Consider the following 12,886-nt stretch of genomic DNA (forward strand, 5'->3'; position numbering starts at 1 on the left):
ACATACATACAAGAAGCCTATAGAAGGCCAAATAAACAAAACCAGAAAAGAAGTACCTCCCATCACATAGTAATCAAAACACCAAGTGCACAAAACAAAGAAAGAATATTAAATGCAGTAAAGAAAAAGGCCAAGTAACATATAAAGGCAGACCTATCAGAATTGCACCAGATTTCTCAGCAGATAATATAAAAGCCAGAAGATCCAGGACATATGTCATACAGACACTAAGAAAACACAAATGCCAGCACATTCTACTATACCCAGCAAAACTCTCAATTACCATAGATGGAGAAACCAAGATATTCCATGACAAAACCAAATTTACACAATATCTTTCCAGAAACCTAGTATTTCAAAGGATAATAGCAGGAAAGCTTCAATACAAGGATGTAAATTATACCCTAGGAAGAGCAAGAAAGTAATCCTCTTCCATCAAATCGAAAAAAGATAGCCAAACAAAGATAATTCCACCTCTAATAACAAAAATAACAGGAACCAGCAATCACTGTTCCTTAATATCTCTTAACATCAATGGACTCAATTCCTCAATAAAAAGACATAGGCTAATGCACTGGATAAGTAAACTGGACCCAGAATTTTGCTGCATACAGGAAACCCACCTCAGTGACAAAGACAGACACTACCTTAGAGTAAAAGGCTGGAAAACAATTGTTCAAGCAAATGGTCCTAAGAAACAAGCTGGAGTAGCCATTCTAAAACCTCCAGCTCAAGAACACAAAGGGAGGGACTCATGGCTCCACCTATATAAGTAGTTGAGGGTGGCCTTGTCAGGCATCAATGAAAGTAGAGGGTCTTGGTGTCTGAAAGTTTGGATTTCCTAATGTTGGGGAATTCAAAAGAAGGGAGGTGGGAATGGGAGGATGGTGGAAGAACACCCTCATAGAAACTCCCAAAATTACATGGATTACACATGACAGAGGCAGGCTGCCAAAAGACTAGATTCCAGAATTCAAACAAAAAATTATCTTGATACTAAAATTTGTTTTGAGAATAGTACATTGCAGAATACACAGCCTTAGTGTATCTACTCATCAAGCAAGCTGAGCAGACCTACTCAAACCTCTGATGTCCTGGAATTTCAGCTGGATGCAGTGAAGACACAGACATCACTGGTTTATCAATTTACTCTCCCCACACACACCTCTTCTAACATCTCAACACTTGTAATCAGCTTGAAGAAGTTAATGAAGAGTTGGTGCCCCTATTCCCTGGGTTTGGGGACAGAGGTGGTTAATATTGGGCTGTCTTTCTAGGGAAAAGTAGTGGTTTGTTGGAACAGCAAGGATTAGCTAGGATTTATTGCATAGCCATAACCTATTGGTAGAAATATGTATAATTGTTATTAAGATGAAGTTATAATTTCTTAAATGGTACAAAATTTACTTTGATTTCAAATTTAAGATATTCATTGGTACACGTTTCTTATTGATATAAAAGTGAGATTAATATTGTTACTCTCATAGACATTGCACCTGTATAACACATTTAGGAATACAAGACTTAGACCCCATCCTTCTTTAACTTTTCTAACTGATCTAAGATGGTTAGCCTGTGAGTTAAGGGCCTATAGCAAATTCATGACTCTGAGTTTATTGTTAGGGTGTTTTCTATATCTTATTTAGAAATAGCCGAGAGGAGTTAAAAGACAACAGTCCAAATTACCTTACATGGATAGTTGGTTTTCAAAATGTCATAAGTCCACAGAATTGACATTAGCAACTTTTCTGCATTAATGTTCATTTTGATTAGAGACCTGTCTGCTCCTGACAGCTTCCTGTCTTGGATTCTAAGAAGAAATTGAGCATCTTTGGAGTTACTCCAGTTGTGGTGTAACAGCCACTAGGCAAGAATTGCCTCTTTTCATCTACAGACAAATTACTGTCCAGAAAAGGACACACTTGCAGAATAGTTGACTGATTATATCTGCCAAGACAGAGTAATCAGCCCTTAATAATTCTGTATTACTAGGTCTGACAGATGATCCTGGGCCGGAAGGCTGAAGATCAGATGCTCCAACACCTTGTAGTCTAGGGACTCTCTAGGTGTTCAGCGGTCTCTATAAATTAGCTAAGTTTTAGAAACTACGCTTTGTGCTTCCCATAATTTCAGTTAATTTGGTCATTCTGGATTTCTAACAGGGTTGAAGACTTATAGAATCATAGCTAATCCCAGCTATTTACTTTGAGAGAAAAGAAAAAGATTTGAGTGGATGGTTTTCAGCTGACCTTCATTCTAAAGCCAAGAAAAAAGTCAGGTTCAGAAGTAAGTCTTTTAGTTAGGAGAGATGACAGAGGTTCTCTTTAGTGAACAAAATGATGGACTTTGTATTAGGTCTATCTTTTACCTTAGTGATTGAAATTGGTATAGTTATGCTCTAATTGTATTTTGAGAGAAAACATATTTTTATTTTAACAGGAAGGGTGATATGTAGGAGGAGCTAAGGTAGGAGGAGTACGGAGAGGAAGAGGAGGAGTTGGGAGAGAGAGAGAGAAAGAGAGAGAGAGAGAGAGAGAGAGAGAGAGAAACATGGAGGCAGATGTTCGCATGTCTCCACCAGTCAAAGGTAGTTGGTATATCTAGGTTGGGTATTGGGTTACACTTCTGATTATATGGGCATCTTGTTATTGAGCATTGCCAAACTTATAAAGTCTTTGATTAACATTTTTTTAAAGTTACTAATAAAAATAATAAAAAGAAAGATATAAATCATGAATGGTTCTGTAGAAAACTAGCCAAGTCCTGAATGAATGGGTGTAATTTGACATTGGCACAGCTCTGTCAATGTCTAGTGGCTCAGACTCGTGGTAAGGGAAAACCTTCCCTGGGTAAAGCTCAGTGGCATGTCAAAGCCTACCTCTGGTCCAAATAGCAATGTTCTCCATGTGGGCAGAGGATGTTCACCATAGCTTCCTCTTTCCCAGATGTTTATATCACAAAGACTGCCCACTCCAGAGACAGTTACTCCTGAGAGCAGCTAAACCTGCCTCCCTGCCCTACTGTATGCTATACCCTGCCTACCTGCTCTACTGTATGCAACAACCTACTTTCTTGTTTATCTGTATGCAAAACATCACTTCCTTTTTTAACTGAATATAATATACACATTCAGCTTCTGGAGTGCTGCGGCTTCTCCATCAGAGATCCTAAGCCAATCCAAGGTTTTTCATATGGGTTTGTGTGCCTATACTTTCTTCATTTCCTCACTAACTCTAGAGTTCTGGGACCCAAGCTGTGGAAGAAAGTAACTCAAGGTGAATCTCAACATTACCAGAAGAGCAGGCTTTGCTGCACAACCACATCTATGTATATGCTATCAAGTCAAGGGATGAAAGCAAGGACATAAATGAAGGGAGACGCTGATCACACTCCAGCTGGTTAGAGATGCAGAGTCTCTATTTAATAAGTGGTAGTACACACCACAGGTCTGTAAGTCAGTAAGGAGGGGCCCTCCCCCTTCAGTCAACTGTGTGCAAAATCCAGAACTGACCTGAAGGATGATAAGTAACCAAACCACAAAATTTCAACTACCAAACAAACTAGAAGACAGAGCTTTAGCAGGGAGAGTTTCATTCAAGCCCAGAATTGTGAAAATAGGATAAAACTTCTGTCTCAAAGAAAACTTACTCAAAGGGAAAGATTCAGAAGATTTGTGGATTAATAGAATATTTCAACATTTGCCAGAGTGTATGTCCACATCCTTTTCTTCAAAACCAGCTTTGAATCTCTCATATGTATCCTTGTGTGAACAGTAATTTTATGCAAAGGAAGAGTAGCACCACTCTTCCTCCCCAAATTACAAAAGAATCTCATAAAAGAGTAGACACCACTAGACAACATGGAGGACAATTGAGATTGTAGGGCTTCACTTTGGCCCAGGTAACGTAAGGAATTCCCAGGTGCTGAAGGTGTCTGTTCTTATATATGTAGTATTATTTTCTTTCCATAATTCTTTTAAAGCTGTTACTACATGAATTTAAGTCAAAATAATGGGATATGAGATGTGCATCTGGCCCTGCTAGGAGACATGAGTTTCTGAACTGCTAGTAACCTGTCACCTTGGTAGACTACTAAGTATCTAGGAAGTTAGTTATCCACTTTCAGGAATAACCCTGCTAATCATTAACTTTTTGCAAAGTCTTGACCTCTGTGAGAGAGCACTAAGAACAAATAATCATAGATCTTGTAGACAGGTATCCTATGGTGGGTAAGTACTAGCCTAGCTAAGAAAAACAATCAGAGATATTGTAGACAGTTAGCCTTTGGTGGGAAAGTACTAACTTAGATAAGAACATATGACCAATAGATCTTATAAACAGGTACATGGTAACCTGTTCCACTCTGCTTCTTCTGTGAACTCTTCACCCAGCCAATATCCTGCTCCTGAGAACACCTGCATTCCCCCAGAAACAAACAAGAGCCTACATCATCCCTCTCCCTACATCCTGCCTCTATCTATATATAACCCCGTGTGGGAAAAATAAAATTTGACAGCTCAATCAGACTTCCAGACCTGCTGTCCATTTCTAGCATACCTCTGTTCCCCCATTCTCTTTTCCAGGTGGTCCCTTGGTCCCAGTTCACCACCGTTCTGGACAGGGCAATCCAGTAAGGAACAGAGACATACTATCATCTCCTTCCAGAAGGATAAATACGCATAGTATGTCAACACCATCAACAGAAAAGAGCCCTTGAAAAAGCTGACTGTTCCAGAGCCTTTGGGAAAGTATGAAGCCTAACTCAGTATGTAAAGCCAAACCACAGGCTCTTTGGCTCTCATCCCTGGATGGTGATTTCCTCCACAATAGACTCTGTCCATTGCTCAGTTTTCCATTGAGAATTTCTCATGCTATCCTGTAATAAACTCTTGCTGTCATCTACACTATGCTCTGTGGGAAGTCATGCAACTGAAATCATCAAGTTCAGGGAACCCAAAGAAAATGATAGTGAAATCCTGGGTACACATCCTCCATGGTATTCTAACACTGGTCCAGAGAAGACACAGCAAAGATAAAAACAGGAGTGAATCTGACCCACAGATACAGACTCCTACCTGGCTCTCAGTGTTGACATTGTGCATCAAAGGAGCTGCTAGGATACAATTTGTATTATAGTGGTTTCCTCTACAAAGAATTTTTTATGGAAATACTTTGTAAAATGATGTAACTGAGTGTAAATGCTTCAAACATCTTTTCTGACTCTGTTACTGTCTGTGGGAGTGAACTAAGAGAGAACCAGCATCATTCAAGTTGCTCCGTATCCTGGTTTGCTTTCCTGTTAGTGTGATAAAATACTGTTACCAAAAGGAATGGAAAGAAATTAAATTTCTTTAAACTTCCAGGCTATAGGTCACTGGTGAGGAAAGTCAGAGCAGGAGCTGGAGCAGGAACTGAAACAGAAACTACAGAAGGCTGCCTACTGGCTGTCCACCTCTGGCTTCCTTAACCATCTTTGTTATTGAGAAACCGCATGTGACTCTAGACTGTATCAAGTTGACAATTGAAGGTAACTAGAATATTTTATTTGGTGCCTCCAGAGCATTTTTCAAGATCCCCTTGATTAGTATACAGAGATTCCTGCAGTGTTCTGCTAGTGAGTTTTGACCAGTGTGACACAGGCTATGGTCATGTGGGAAAAGAGAACATTAATCCTCTACCAGATTGTCTTGTAAGCAAGTCTGTGAGATATTTTCTTGATGAATGATGGATTTGATCGGGCTCATTCACTGTGGATGGTGCATCCTTGGGCAGGTGGTATATGAGAGCAAGCCATCAGAAGCAAGGCAGTAATCAAACAATGTGATTTTACGTCCTCTGCATCAGTTCCTGCCTCAAGGTTCCTGCACTGGGTTTCTGGCCTGACCCAGTGATGGCCTGTGATGTGTGAAGTATAAGCTGAAATAAGCCTTTTTCTGCCCAAGTTGTTTCTGGTCATGGCTTTATCACAACAGAAAGAAACTAGGACACCTGTGCCTGCAGAAGCTGAGCAGAAAAGGCAGTGTGGAAGGACTCTGTCATTCTTCTTGTCTCTGTCCTCTGGGGTCCAATCCTGTTTCTGAGATCTGGGCAAGATATGACAGGGTCCAATAGACTCAGAACCAACACCAAAGCCAGGGAGGACTTAAAGAACATTTGGATGTCTCACCTGGGAGATTCCTCTCCTTGCTTATACCCACTTTTCATCCCTGAAACTTAAGCTAATTCCCTGTTCTCACCCACAGAGAAAAGCCATGATTTTTTGCTAAGCTATCTTGTGTGTTTACACACATATTCCTCCAATGAAAAACAAATTGGTATTCACAGAATATGTGCTGGTTGCTAAATACCTCTTAACTCTATAAGCTGACCTTATGTACCTCATTGCTTCTGGCCTCCTGCTGTGAGGGACACGAAGTACACTGTCACTCTCCCTTATCAAGCATCAGGGTACCAGGTTAAATCCAGGGAGCATTTTGGTTGTCTAAGTGCTCTTCCAAACAGTCTGCCATTTTTGGCTGACCACCTTCATAATTTACATGGCTGCTTGTGCTAGTAGGGCCTGAGATGGGAGCCTCTCCTAGCTTGGCACTGGCGAGGTACAGTTGGTGACAGAGAGAGCCTTGTTGACCTCATGGGAAAGACAAGACAAAATGAAGAACAGGGACTGCTGGAGATGCCAAGGGAGTTTGGGGGCACTTTTTCCCCAATGGGTGCACTACTAGGTTTACATAGGGCCAGCCTTGGCAAAGTATAAGAGGGGAATTCCTACACTGAAATGCTGGACCATTCCAGGCAGGGGCAAAGAAGCATTTTCCACAGGTGAGTAAATTTGACATGCCAAGACATGGAGGCAGGAAAAAATTCTTAACTACATCTATTTTCCACAGCACTTTGGACCACCACAACTCTAGCTGGCTACTCTCTTGGGCGTCTATTGCAGTGACCTGCTACACTAACCAGTCTCTCCACACCTCAAATCTATCTCCTTAATTTCTCTTTCTCATCTGACTTCTATGATGGCTACTCCCAAGAGTAAGAAGTAATGAAGACTTACATGCAATAGGCAGGAGTCCTAGCACAGGGCCATCAACTCTGCACTCCGGGACTGCTCAGGTAGGAAGATGTATTAGTGTTCTAGGCCAAGAGTGTCTCCTAAACAAAACTTGCCCATAGATTTACAGAAAAAAGGGGGCATGCAAGACACCTTTTACACTTTTCTTCACCTCCTGAAATATGAATGTAACACACAGGTAAGTTTTGATGAGGAACAAGCCCTCTCCCATATCCTTTTTCCCCAGGCCTCTGCAGGACCTGAACAAGCCAGCAAATAGAGGGCAAAGGGCTAGAACACAAGAGGAGACCAAGAACAAACCGACTACAGGAAGCAGGTGGAAAAACCTTCCTGCCTGTTGCCCTGGAGAGGTAATGAGACCTCACTAGACAGATCAGGCTAGGGCTTGGGTGATCAAGGGGCAACACTGGGTTCAGACAAACTGTTGCTGCCAATCCCAGATACAAAATTAACATTGTTTTTCTCCCTCAGCTATCCAAGATACCTTCTAAGACTAAATTTCCTCAAACACCTTTGCTTTTCCAAGATCTTAACGACAGGCCATAAGGTGCTTGTTCCCAAACAATTTAATGCTCCATATCCAGCCTACAGACATCTCCCTACCGGAGATGCTCCTTCCCTCCTGTGATTATCCTACAGGTATACCCACAGATCCAACAGAGTCCAGCCATCCTCTGGAACCTGCCTGAGATGCCAAGCCTCTTTCTCCCAGCCACCTCATCTGACTGCAGACTCCAGAGACACACTGAGATCCAGAGACAGCACCACCTCCTGGAACCTGCCAAGCTGCCTTCTTCCAGTCATCTCATCTGACTGAAGACCCCAGAACATGCTGAGATCCAGAGACCCACACCAGGCTCCAGAGATGCACGCCAAAACCCAGAGATGCTCACTACAGAAGACAGATCCAGACCTTCCAGCTACAAATGAACTCTTTGCCAAAGTCACATAGCTAAAGTTACATGTTAGTGAGGAAAAAATAATGTCTATTTAGATTAATCAGATGTCATTACCCTCAAACTATACAATCTGTATTTAATTGTTTCAATGATTCCCTGCCTTCCAAACCCTACCCTCAATTCCCATTACCCTTGACTTAGTTATACTACACCCTCTGGCCTACATAGTGTTTTATTTTGACCACCTCATCCAAAATTTTCACTAAAAACAGTGAGATGTTGGGCTGTGAAGACATGGTTTAGACATAGCCTGGTTGAACGGGCTTTAAACCCCAGAGACCTGTTAGGGATGGTAGGATGTTTAGCCCTGTTCCTAGGCCCCCTTGATAGAGCGCTGGGTTTGAGATAGCCAGGAGACCCAACAAGACATTGCCTGTCAGGGACGGCATATTATCTCCCCGCACTCTGGGACTCCAGACTACTTCCACATGGTCCACATCTCTCATTAACACAGAGTTACCCATCCTCGCGGGCGGGGGGAGAAAGGGAGGGAGTCCGGTGACAGAGTCTCAGGGTGATCCGGCACCAGGGCTTCCTGCGCCGCCAGTGGAGGATCCCACATTCACGTAGCTGTCGGTGGGCTGGCCTGCGGGTGCATCGGCAAGGTTCCAAGGTTCCAAAAGCTGGGAATCAGGCGGAGAGACCATGGACACGTGGAGTCCGGTTTTCCAAAGCTTTTATTGTTCATGGCATGGTGAATGGATGCAGGTGTTGTGCGCTTCCCCCGCCAAAGGCCAGGGGAGACCAGTCTTAAGGGAAGGGAGAAAGGGGAGGGAATAACTTAATTAGCTACACCCCTGGCCTTTTGATAATTCATTAATATTTAAATCTCTGGAGGTAGAGACTTGTTAATCACACCCTCTACCTGTCCTACATGACTGAAAGTAACAGGTTAAATGGAGTTACCTCGTCCAAGTGACCCAAACAAAGACATCATGGCTTTCAGTGTTTCCTTCAGGTTTCCTGGGCTATGCAGCAGTGGGGGTCCTTGAATTCACAAGTTGTGCAAGCCAAAAGGCATTACGGGAGGCACACACACTCATCTGAACAATTCCTAAGAAGGCTGGAGTAGGTGAGGGAATCCTGTATATCATGAAAACTGGAAGTCACCAACTCACCAGTGCCCAGGGCCTTAGGCAATTGCCTTATGACAGGAAGGTGATTCTGCTTCTAGAGAGAACTCCGGTCAGGAGAGGCTGACTGGAAACCTGTGGTCCTTCATCTTCCATATATCAGCAACCACAGGAAAATCCCAGGAGCTGTGGAAGAAATTTAGACAAACACTGAATAGGGCCCCTTTTGGAGTGATATTAGTTCCCTGGTTTTTGTTTTTGGTTTTGTTTGTTGTTATTGTTGTTGTTTTGTTTTGTTTTCATTAGAAACAGCTTAAGAAGGAAGGTGTTTATTTTGCCTCATAATTTGAAGGTGTGGACCATCATGGTAGGTGTGCCATTATAGCAGGAACATGAAGCAACTGGTAAAATTTCCACATTCTAGAAGCAGGGATGAATGCTGGTACTTACTTTCTCCTTTTTACCCAGTACATGGAGGGGGATTATCAAGAGTTAGGGTGAGTCTTCCCACCAAAAGAAATTCAGTTAAAACACTTTGTCACAGACATCCCTAGAACGTGCTTATGATCCTAGTGGATTCTGGGTTCTTTAAACTTGACAGTATTATCTATCACACCCATGCCCAACACAAGGCTGCTGTGCTGTGGCAACAAGGCCAAGCACTGGCATGTTCCTATTCATGTCATCCTGAACAGTATTTGTGAGACAATGCACAAAAAGCCATAGAAGCCCAGGGATCTTGGAGTTGGGCATTATTACCTATAGAAAAGACACTTCTTCTTGTGAAACCTCTGAGGAGGCCACAACAGCCTGAACTGGGCTAAGGAGAGGGCAGGGCATGCTCTAGTACCTCTATCCTAGCCTCTGAGATCTAAGGACAGATTTAATGAGAGACAGGCTTCTTTTTTATGGGCTTAGAAATGTGTCCCCACAGCCTGAGCACCAAAACCAGAAAAGAGGGCAATGAAAAAATCTAGTACTTGGTGACCTTTCACTAGTGATCCTGAAAGAATAATCACTCACCTGGGCAGTGTGGCCTGCTATGGTGCTCACCAGGATACCATGGACCAGAATCCTCTGCTTCCACTTCAAAGTCCTACTCAAGAATGCTCTCCAAGGGCAGGAGAAGGAGAGTAAACCAAAAGTGAGCTTCAGAGTTGGCGAGGCCTAGAACCATCATGCCTAGTTCAACCCTGTCCCAATAATTGGTATTTAGTCATCCATTTTGTCTAAAGTGACAACAGCTATACTCACTCACAGACATCTGTTTGTGGTGGCCTCCATGGACCAAGCACATAAGCTCCCTGTAGGGCATTCTCCGGTGAGAATACACAGCCATCTTCTTCTGACTTGCTTAAGGAGCACTCACTGTCTACAAAACTCCTACTCTCTAGTACTTAATTCCTCAACACCCTGGTAAGTAAGCAGTTTACTCTCCGTTTGAGAAACAAGTAGCAAGAGTTCTAAATAATGCTGAAACTTTCCATGGTTCCATCAATTTTTAACAGAGCCAGGCTTCACATCCATTCTGATCTGTCATGGACATATGGCCCTTAACAAGTACTCTAGACTAGTGACTACAACCTAGTTTCTATAAGATGTCAATGTCTGAGACTTGCTCCCCAGGATCTCTTAGTTAATGGACAGAGACAGAATCCAAAGAGAGAAAAAGATAGAGCTCAAAGAGAGAAACAATGGGATCATGTCAATAGATGCAGAAAAGCCCTTTGTGAAAGTCTAAGAAATTTTCATGATAAAAGAAGGCAGGAATATATGCACATACTTCCATATGATAATGGCTATAGTTGACAAATCTGTAGTCAACAAAATACTACAATGGGGAATCTCAGGCATAACCACTAAAATCAAGAGTCTGAAAAAGGTGCCACCATTCCTCTTATGTACTACAATGCTTCAAGGCTTAGCTAGAGCAAGAAGCCATAGGAATGAGATAAGGGACATAGAGATGAAAAAGTCAGGCTCTCTACAGCTAAGTACATAAGAAAGCCTAAGAACCTTTTGGGCCATGTAAGGAAGGAACAGGATACACAATTAAATATGTGCAGCTTTCCTGTGTAGTGATAACAAAACTTTTGAGAAAGAATCCCATTCATAAGAATCTAAAGTAAATGTATAAGTAAGTAAGAAACTTACCTTGGATTAAATCTAACCAAGGAAGTGAATGAATTACACAGTGAACATTTTTAAACATCAAAAAGAAAAGTAAAAAGAATAGAAAATCCAAGAAGACAGATATAATTCCCCATGTTCAACAGTGAAGAACACTAGCCACTTTTTGAGGGATTCCAGTTCCTAGCACCTATGTAGAGGCTGTCAAAAATCAGTGACTTTAATTCTGGAGGATCCCTTACCTCCTTCTGATATCAATCATGTTCAAAGCAAGCATGCTGTAAACATACATATATACAAGAAAATGCTCATAAAATTTTACGAATCAGTTTTTAAAAACTGAGGAAAATGAAAATTCAGCAAGGTTGATTCACCAATCCAGAGTCATAGAGAAAGTCATTTAGGATCTTGAATGTATCTCTTTATCCAAGAGAAGTCTGTTACTCTGGACAGCAGTGGCTTCATCAAGCAAAGGGCAGGGGTCAATCACTACCTCCTGTGCCAGGCCAACACCTTTGCTACACCAGCCCCCATGTTCATTTAGAGAACAGAACCTGGTAACAACTGGATGGCAGTGGCCTGTGCAGGAGATTAGGACAGAAGCCCAGCACACATAGGGGAAGGGTGGGCAAGGAATGAACATTTTCCAGTGCCCTCCATGCTGTGGCTTCCTCTTCCCCAGCAGAGCTGTGCCTGTTGTATGAGCATTAAAATGCTCATGAAGCCACTGTGCAGCGTTCAGACTTCCCCCTTGGCATGAGTTGGGTATTTATTAAATGGGTGCCTTCTCTTTCCTCTGAAAGCTCCTCTCCCCCAGGTGCCTTCTGTAGAATCTTAGATATTAGATGTTTTAGTCTTTAGTTTTTTACATATGTTGAGTTCTTAAAGGCTCCAGTTCTCTCTGGAAATAGCTAATTCAAGCTAGCTCCTTGGCAAGAAGAATCCAGTTTAGGGTTGGCCTGGGGCACAGTTACATTCAAGCTGCCTATGATTACATAGCCCCAGAACTTCCAAACTTCCTTAATTCTGTATTTTCTTTAAATTTGATTTTACTGTTTACTAAAAGATGGAAATCTGGAAGTCATAGGGCACAGAACCAAGATTTCTTGGATAAAGGTTCTCCCAGTGTTGAAGGACCCAGGAAGAAACACCCTGTCATCCACTGTGGAGATTTAAGCAGAAACATGGAAGCTCAAGGAAGGCACCTGAGATCTCACAGTTAAGCAGATGAATTATACAGTAGAAGTTTAGTTTGTACTTGAAAGGGTTAAAAAATTTCAAAACCTCCTAGCATGCTGAACAGAACCAAGAGTGCAGGTCAGCTTGGTCGTGAGCTCTGTGTTTCAGGAACTTGGCTGACCACAAGATAGATGGTTGGTTACGAATAGGCTCTTAGAGAATAGGCTATACAAAATGTTCCCCATGACTGTTCCTTGGACTCTGTCTCAACCTGAATAATGGGCTAGTACATTTCACAGGTGCTTTCCAATAACCCTCATTTACTCCCACTGGGTTGTGGTTTCCGCCCACTGAGTTGTGTGGGTTTTTTGGCTTTAAATTCTCTCTGTCTCCAAAGCCCAGGGGTCAGATCCCATTGTCCCTGCTTGGGCTACAGGTCTTGACCTCAACATGTTGATCGAAATATACCTCTTG

Source organism: Arvicanthis niloticus, chromosome 9 (assembly GCF_011762505.2).
Source record: "Arvicanthis niloticus isolate mArvNil1 chromosome 9, mArvNil1.pat.X, whole genome shotgun sequence".
Lineage (NCBI taxonomy): Eukaryota > Metazoa > Chordata > Mammalia > Rodentia > Muridae > Arvicanthis > Arvicanthis niloticus.